Consider the following 9,191-nt stretch of genomic DNA (forward strand, 5'->3'; position numbering starts at 1 on the left):
TTTGCCTTTGTAGTCCATGATTGTCTGTAGACCCTGCCACATACGTCTCATGTCTGAGCCGTTGAATTGCGACTCCACATTGTCTCTATGCTGACGTTTTGACTGTTTGATTGCCTTACGAAGGGAAGGGAATAACTACACCGTTTGTATTTGGCCATATTCCCAGTCATCTTCCCATGGTTAAATGCGGTGGTTCGCGCTTTCAGTTTTGCGTGAATGCTGTCATCTATCCACGGTTTCTGGTTAGGTTAGGTTTTAATAGTCACAGTGGGAACAACATCTCCTATACACTTCCTGATAAACTCAATCACAGAGTCAGCGTATTCGTATATGTTGTTCTCGGAGGCTACACCTGAACATATGCCAGTTCACGTGATCAAAACAATCTTGAACTGTGCATTCCGATTGGTCAGACCAGCTTTGAAATCTCCTTAGCACATGTACTTCATGTTTGAGTTTCTGCCTATAGGAAGGAATGAGCAAAATGGAGTCGTGATCAGATTTGCCGAAGGGAAAGTGGGGGAGGGCCTTGTAGGCATCCCGGAAGTTGGAGTAGCAGTGGCTGAGTGTTTTTAGTAGCGCGAGTACTACACTCAATGTGTTGATAGAACTTCGGTAATGTTTTTGTCACATTTGCCTTGTTAAAGTCTCCAGCTACAATAAATGCAGCTTTCAGGATATATGGTTTCCAGTTTGCATAAAGTCCAGTGAAGTTCTTTGAGGGCCGTTGTGGTGTCGTCTTGAGGGGGAATATACACGGGTGTTACAGTAACAGAAGAGAATTCTCTTAGGAGGTAATACGGTCGGCATTTGTTTGTGAGGTATTCTAGGTCGGGTGAACAAAAGGACTTGAGATTCTGTATGTTATCACAATCACACCATGAGTAGTTAATCATGAAACATACACTACAGCCTTTCTTCTTCCTGGAGATGTCTTTATTCCTGTCTGCGCAATGTACTGAGAACCCAGCTGGCTGTATGGACGAGGACAGTATATCCAGAGAGAGACATGATTCTGTGAAACAGAATAAAGTTACAATCCCTGATGTCTCTCTGGAAGGAAATCCTTGCCCTGAGTTCATCAACTTAATTTTTGTAATATATTTTTTTTATGTTTAACCATACAATATAATTTGAAGCTGCTCAAGAACTACATCACATTAGTCATCTAACAGACACCCATCCAGAGCGACACACAGACGCAACCACAGTCAACGCCCTGAGAGCCATGTTTTAATTGTTAACACACATGCACACTATTTGCTTTCCGCAAAAGTACTTTAAAATGAATACCTTACTGTACTTGTAGAGACAGACAAACAGACTACAAAGAGATACCAAATTAATACATACGAAACGTGACATATCATACTAATTGGAGTGTCCTGGATTTACATTTACTATGTTACGTCTACCTCTGAGACCAGGTTGGTTAAATTGAAGTGTTACACACAGACTACAGAGAAATACCAAATGAATACATACCTAACGTAACATATCATACTAATTGAAGTGTCCCAGATTTAAATGTACTATGTTATGTCTAGTCAATGAGACCAGGTTGGTTAAATTAAAGTGTTACACATTGAATTTGTTTTATTTCATTTATTTTACACGGACAATCCACATTAATTTCTGTAAATGTGCCAGACATTTTAAATTATGATTTGAGAATATAAAGAACGTTGGAGGTTAAAATAAGTTCATAAATATTGAACATATTATGTTATAATGATACCAAATCAATATTGTTGAATAAAGACCAATCTGATGTGTGTCATGGAGTGTTTCACAGGACGTGCTACCTGTCCCAGACCTACTGTTTTCAACTCTCTAGAGACAGCAGGAGCGGTAGAGATACTCTCAATGATCGGCTATGAAAAGCCAACTGACATTTACTCCTGAGGTGCTGACCTGTTGCACCCTCGACAACTACTGTGATTATTATTATTTGACCATGCTGGTCTTTTATGAACATTTGAACATCTTGGCCATGTTCTGTTGTAATTTCAACTCGGCACAGCCAGAAGAGGACTGGCCACCCCTTATAGCCTGGTTCCTCTCTAGGTTTCTTCCTAGGTTTTGGCCTTTCTAGGGAGTTTTAACTAGCCACCGTGCTTCTACACCTGCTGTTTTAGGCTGGGTTTCTGTACAGCACTTTGAGATATCAGCTGATGTAAGAAGGGCTTTATAAATACATTTGATTTGATGTTTTACTGTCTACTTGAATGAAGGGGGGTTATTTGGTGGTGTTTTTTGTGCATAGTTTGACATTTTATTATTTTCCAATAGGGATCTGTCCACACTCACTGTTGTTGGTATGCTGCTTCCTGTCCATAAGATGAAGTATATTTGTCATTAGGGTAAACTGTCCCTTTAAACTTCATCACACTGGGCCACACCCACCACCATTCTGATTGGCTGTAATTTGGCAACCTGATTCAGTAGGTGTGCATGCGGCCTATTCAGTAGGGCACACGTTACAAACTGTCCAAATAAAATGTATAGCGCATAGCCAACGAGATAGTTAGAGGACTCTAATTGGATATAATCAATTTTAGCATGGACACTGTTATTGTGAGCTTCCACGATTCTAAAGTAGTCAACTGGGTGGGGATTCCCATGAGTTGGGAGCGATTCCCAATATTGGCTTAACACTTTTCAAACCCCCAAAAATAATAAAATGGACTACTTTAAAATGGAGATAGCCTCAATGGCGCTGCCCATGCTGTCACAGATACCTGTGGGGGGCTCTTTCTGATTGGGTGGACCTGGCTCCCAAGTGGGTGAGTCTATGCTCTCCCAGGTCCACCCATGGCAGCACCCCTGCCCAGTCATGTGAAATCCATAGAAGAGGCCAAGATTAATTTATTTCAAAGGACAGATTTTCTTCTATGAACTGTAACGCAATAAGATCTTTGAAATTGTTGCATGTTGCGTTTATATTTTAGTTCAATATGTGTTTGTACTGTCAGTCTATCCAGGGTGGTAACCATAGAAACCAGAGTTGTTGCTTTGATCACGTTGAAAGTAAACTGATTTTGGCAGAGGTAAAATTCTGCTCCGCAAACCTCTCTGGTGAAATTCAGTAGATATGAAACACACACACACACAAACACACACACACACACACACACACAAAGATAATGACCAGTAAGTGGTGGTAATTGCTCATTTGTATACTGATTAAATATCTTTTTTTATTTGCCATGTTTAGGTATTAAACATACAAGTAGAACAATTGACCAAACAATTTCATACACAAGATAGACTTCTACCCGAGAGGAATGTTAGGGGAATAAACGCTTTTCAACAGCATATGTGTTATTTTATAGACTACTGTGGCAGTACTATAGTTGTTACAGGAGCAAAGGGGAGCACAGAGACGCTAGGGCAGGGCTAGACAACCCTGGTCCTGGAGGGCTGCAGCCACTTCATGTGTTTCATTTAACCCACCTGGAAGAACACCGGGTGTATTGAATTTGGGCTCACTGGACTGATTAATTAGCTCAGTTGGTCAGACGAGGTGTCTAGTTGGGACAAAATGCTGCAGGACAATACCTGCGCCTCTCCAGGAACGGGGTTGGTTGCCTACCCATGTGCTAGGGAATGGGATATTCAATCCTACCCTACGAGGTCCGGAGCATGACGATTTTCTGTTCTACTTGATAATTAGTTGCACCCACCTGGTGGCCCAGGTTTAGGTACGTTCCTGATTAGAGGGGGAGAATGAAAAATAGCAGGTCCAGAGATGATTGTGAGGGTTCTAGAGGGGTCCAACACAAATTAAACAGCAGGTCCAGAGATTAATTTGAGGGTTCTAGGGGTCCAACACAAATTAAACAGCAGGTCCAGAGATTAATTTGAGGGTTCTAGGGGGTCCAACACAAATTAAACAGCAGGTCCAGAGATTAATTTGAGGGTTCTAGGGGTCCAACACAAATTAAACAGCAGGTCCAGAGATTAATTTGAGGGTTCTAGGGGTCCAACACAAATTAAACAGCAGGTCCAGAGATTAATTTGAGGGTTCTAGGGGTCCAACACAAATTAAACAGCAGGTCCAGAGATTAATTTGAGGGTACTAGGGGTCCAACACAAATTAAACAGCAGGTCCAGAGATTAATTTGAGGGTTCTAGGGGGTCCAACACAAGTTAAACAGCAGGTTCAGAGATTAATTTGAAGGTTCTAGGGGTCCAACACAAATTAAACAGCAGGTCCAGAGATTAATTTGAGGGTTCTAGGGGGTCCAACTCAAATTAAACAGCAGGTCCAGAGATTAATTTGAGGGTTCTAGGGGGTCCAACACAAGTTAAACAGCAGGTTCAGAGATTAATTTGAAGGTTCTAGGGGTCCAACACAAATTAAACAGCAGGTCCAGAGATTAATTTGAGGGTTCTAGGGGGTCCAACTCAAATTAAACAGCAGGTCCAGAGATTAATTTGAGGGTTCTAGGGGTCCAACACAAGTTAAACAGCAAGTCCAGAGATTAATTTGACGGTTCTAGGGGGGTCCAACACAAATTAAACAGCAGGTCCAGAGATTAATTTGAGGGTTCTAGGGGTCCAACACAAGTTAAACAGCAAGTCCAGAGATTAATTTGACGGTTCTACGGGTCCAACACAAGTTAAAGGATAGAAATAACAGGTTGCAGATATATATTTTTTTTTTACAAATTAAGGTCTGATGAGCAATGGTACATTTCTTAGTGACCATTCAATAGGAATATATTTTAATAGATAAAACCAGAATCAGTTGCCAGAGATTAATATAAAGTAGGCCAGCCAGATCTTAATAACAGACTACTGAAACAATCCAATGATGTTCACATTTTATAACTAAATATAGTTTATATGTACAGTGTACATCTTATTATTCAGTGTTGCAGTGTGTCACAGATGTGTGGGATGTTTAAGGAATATGTGTGAAGTTTTGAGTTAGATGCCATGCATGGAAATGTAATTATTTTTTTTGTCCTGTAGTTGGTTTAACTCCGCACCCATCCTGGGCTGAGGGTTTTTTTCTTCCATTTTTGACATTCACAGAAGTAAAATCAAACCACTTGGCTTTGAAAATTCACTTGACTACTAGGCTTGAATCAGTTTGGTAGGACATTGTGGTAGGGGTTGTGTGTTGGTAGCCGGCAAGTGACATAGCTAGTGCCTAAGTCGTGTGACGTGAAGATAACCCTGGTTTAAAACAAAAGACAATTGAAAATAGACATTTCCAGTCCATCCTGTGTTCTGTATTTCTGTTCCTCTAGGGTTCTACAATGATTGGTTCCACCTTCCCTCCATGTTCTGCTGTGGTTTCTTCTGTTGCTGCCTCGTTGGCCACACGATTGTTCTGGTACACAAAGACAGAGAGAGATGGGCTGTGTTTGTGTGTGCACTGAGAAAAAGGGTGAGGTTGAGATGTGTAACCAATGTATTCTTTTGGTTACCAGCAAACTGAAATGTTCTTGCTACACCACCAAAAGTTGTGACAGAGATAGGCCACAGATTTAATGACAAGAATACATTTCTGCACTTTGTTAAAAGTTGGCCATAATCAAGTCAATAATTGTCTGATTGTCTGACAACGTAAAAATAGAAGTGCTTAGGGACACTTGATGTAAAGTTAAGTCTTAATAAATTATTCATATCTCTTTTCTCACTGTCATTGTAAATAATAATTTGCTCTTAACTGATTTGCCTAGTTAAATAAAGGTAAAATAAATACATCATAATCTACACACAATACTCCGTAATGACAAAGTGATATTTTGGGGGGGGAATTTAGCAAATGTATTACATTAAATACAGAAATATCTCATTTACAGTATTCACGCCCCTGAGTCAATAATGGAGATGCACCTTTGCCAGCGATTTCAGCTGTTAATTTTTCTGGGTAAATCTCTAATACTTGTAGTTACTCCACAATACTAACCTAATTGAGAGAGTGAAAAATAGAGAAGCTTGAACAGAATAAAAATATTCCAAAACATACATCCTGTTTGCCACAAGGCACTAAAGTAATACTTCAAAAAATGTGGCAACGCAAATAACTTTTGGTCCTGAATACAAAGTATTATGTTTGGGTCAAATTTGGTATAGATCGTTGACACAAAAAAGACAAATACATCTATTTTAATCCCACTTTGTAACACAACATTTTTTGAAAAAAAGTCAAGAGGTGTGAATACTTTCTGAAGGCATTGTATATCCACACACTCTCAAAAATAAGGCTACAGTGTTGTTCCCTGGGGTACAAAAAACTAAAAGGTACAGTACACATTTGGTACTGTACCTTGGGAGGTACACATAGGTACTCACATGGTACTGTGTAGATAATCTATTATAATGTAAAAATGTTCTACCCAATATTTTGAATATAAAGTACAATCATCACTGCACTTTGAAATGTAGGTGGGGTCAATGTACCAGTTGGGCTCATTAGCATCTTTGGGGGAGTGATCTAATAAGATGCATATTTATGCCCACCGTCAGTGGAAGTGTTGTACCAGTCTAAGTGGTTGGCCGGTTATGTTGTTGAGGTAGAGCACCTCTTTTGACACTGTTAGTTTTGCAATCTTTCTAAGACCGTGTTACAATAAAGAGCCGCATTCTGCATTTCATAGGAAATTAATGGAAGTTAATTATCTGAAAGTTGATGTGAATTTTGCGTTACCTAACTGGCAACCGGCTTTCAGTGGGTTATGGCCAGTAACTGCTAATACTGCACTGGCAACTAACTGCCAGCAACTTACTGGCAACCAGATGTCAGTAAATTATTGTAAAATGTATTACAGGAACTGCCAGTAACTTACTGTACACTTTCAATGAACTTTTCTGATTACAAGATAACGGATAAAATTATTTGACAGTTAGTAAGCATTCTTTGTAGTCGGTACCTTTTAGGATACATGTACACTATACCCTAGCTGTACCCATATTTTTGAGAATGTAAATACATGTTATTTAAAAATTATTATTATTATTTTTTAATTTTACCCACTTTTTCTCCCCAATTTCGTGGTATCTAATTGTTAGTAGTTACTATCTTGTCTCATCGCTACAACTCCCGTACGGGCTCGGGAGAGACGAAGGTCGAAAGCCATGCGTCCTCTGAAACACAACCCAACCCAGCCGCACTGCTTCTTAACACAGCACGCATCCAACCCGGAAGCCAGCCGCACCAATGTGTCGGAGGAAACACTGTGTACCTGGCCCCCTTGGTTAGCGCGCACTGCGCCCGGCCCGCCACAGAAGTCGCTGGTGCGCGATGAGACAAGGATATCCCTACCGGCCAAACTCTCCCTAACCCGGACAACGCTAGGCCAATTGTGCATCGCCCCACGGACCTCCCGGTCGCGGCCGGCTGCGACAGAGCCTGGGCGCGAACCCAGAGTCTCTGGTGGCACAACTAAATAAATGTTCTTGATATAAATATGTATCTGGTGGCAGAAACATTAACCCACTCCTGACCAAGAGGTTGTAAGTTCAAATGCCCAGAGCGTATATCCATACTTTGGTTTGTCAGATAATCGCACAATTATTGATTGGATTTTGGGCAACTTTTAACAAATTGCAGAAATGTATTCTTGCCAATAAATATGTGGCTAATCTTTATCAATGCCACAGACCTGATGGTGCAGCAGGGAATTCAGGTCACTGGTAACCAAGTTCAAATCCCAATAGAGATTTAGTCCCAAGTGTGCTCAGAATACATAATGTTACAAGATTATACAGGTAGCCTAGTGGTTAGAGCATTGGGCTGGTAACCGAAAGGTTGCTAGATCGAATCCCTGAGCTGACAAGATCAACATCAGTTGTTCTGCCCCTGAACAAGGCAGTTAACCAACTGTTCCTAGGCTGTCATTGTAAATAAGCATTTGTTCTTAACTTACTTGCCTAGTTAAATAAAGGTAAAAAAAATACATAAAATATTTTTTAAACAATGACAAATCAGCAGCTTAATGTCATGTTACGACATAACACCGTCATGCAACTTTACAAATACAGTTCAGTTTAAAAAAAGACCATATAAGTTGTTACTGAATATTTACTGAAACTCAGTAGCTGGTAAAAAATTACAGATAATTTTTAACAGTGTGTGCCATAAGCGCATCTGAAGAATCCTATAAGTGTAACTGTAGAACCTGTAATCGGTTCTACCTGGAACCAGAGGGGTTTTCATGAGAGGGTTCTGCGTAGAACCCAAAAGGGCTCCGCCCTGCAGGGATCGAACCAAGAACCCACGTGGGTATACAGCAGCGTGCCGTCCCTTTCAGCAGTAATACTTTAATAATAAAATACAGTAACTTTGTGTATATTAACTGTATGTTCACTGTAACCAGTAGGATATGTTTAACAGTGTAATGAAGAACCCTCTTGTTCCTGGTCGAACCGTCCTCAATTCAACAAATGGTTACACAAATAGTTATTCAAAGAACCACTGTAAAAAGGTTCTTCACAGCCCAAGGAAGGCTTCCCATACAGGGACAAAACGAAAAACGAGTAACCTTTGTGTGTGTGCATGGAAACTCACCCAGTATGTTAATTTGAGTTCTGGTGTGTTCTCCTGATTTAAATTCCATGGCCACTTGACATGCATTCTCCTGAGGACATAACAACACATAACAAAACCTTACAGGCAGTTGTATCAACCCAACCTCCTGAAATACGATCGCCCACGTCAAACTTTAAAACAGCCAAATAAACAGGAATAAAGAGATATTTACTATATGTAACCAGGGGGTAAATTACAACTTTACACGGGCACTTAAAACATAAAGTCTGATGTTTCATCTATGTGTCTGACCTGTAGGTTAGCGCTAGGACCGCGAGGAGACCCATTCCAGCAGCACCAACCCCCAGCAACACAGACAGGCCACCTTAAGTGAAACATAAAGTGAAACATAAACCATTACCTGGTCATCTCTGTTTCCAGTACGTGTCCTTGCTTAGGTATCCCACTTGTCCCTGTCTTTCTTACCTGTCCCTAGCTTCCTCTGACTTGTCCGTAGCCTCTTCCTGCCTGGGAATGGTGTGTCTTACCTGTCCCTAGCCTCCTCCTACCTGTGGAGGTGTGTCTTCCTGTCCCTAGTGTCATGACATGGCCCTTTCTGGGTATAGATAGTGGCATCTCTCTCTCTCTCTCTCTCTCTCTCTCTCTCTCTCTCTCTCTCTCTCTCTCTCTCTCTCTCTCTCTC

At 40.7% G+C, this 9,191-nt stretch overlaps 1 long non-coding RNA gene across 1 annotated transcript; it reads right to left on the reverse strand.

The window, feature by feature from the left end:
* Positions 1-3,177: 3,177 nt before the first annotated feature.
* On the reverse strand, positions 3,178-9,154 carry LOC129864183 (uncharacterized). The gene is made up of 3 exons (XR_008761142.1): positions 8,801-9,154; positions 8,528-8,597; positions 3,178-5,344 (listed from the first exon to the last, which is right to left on the reverse strand). It is a non-coding gene; the product is annotated as an uncharacterized LOC129864183 (long non-coding RNA).
* Between the last annotated feature and the right edge of the window lie 37 nt (positions 9,155-9,191).

The sequence above is a fragment of the Salvelinus fontinalis genome, chromosome 10 (genome assembly GCF_029448725.1).
Source record: "Salvelinus fontinalis isolate EN_2023a chromosome 10, ASM2944872v1, whole genome shotgun sequence".
NCBI lineage: Eukaryota > Metazoa > Chordata > Actinopteri > Salmoniformes > Salmonidae > Salvelinus > Salvelinus fontinalis.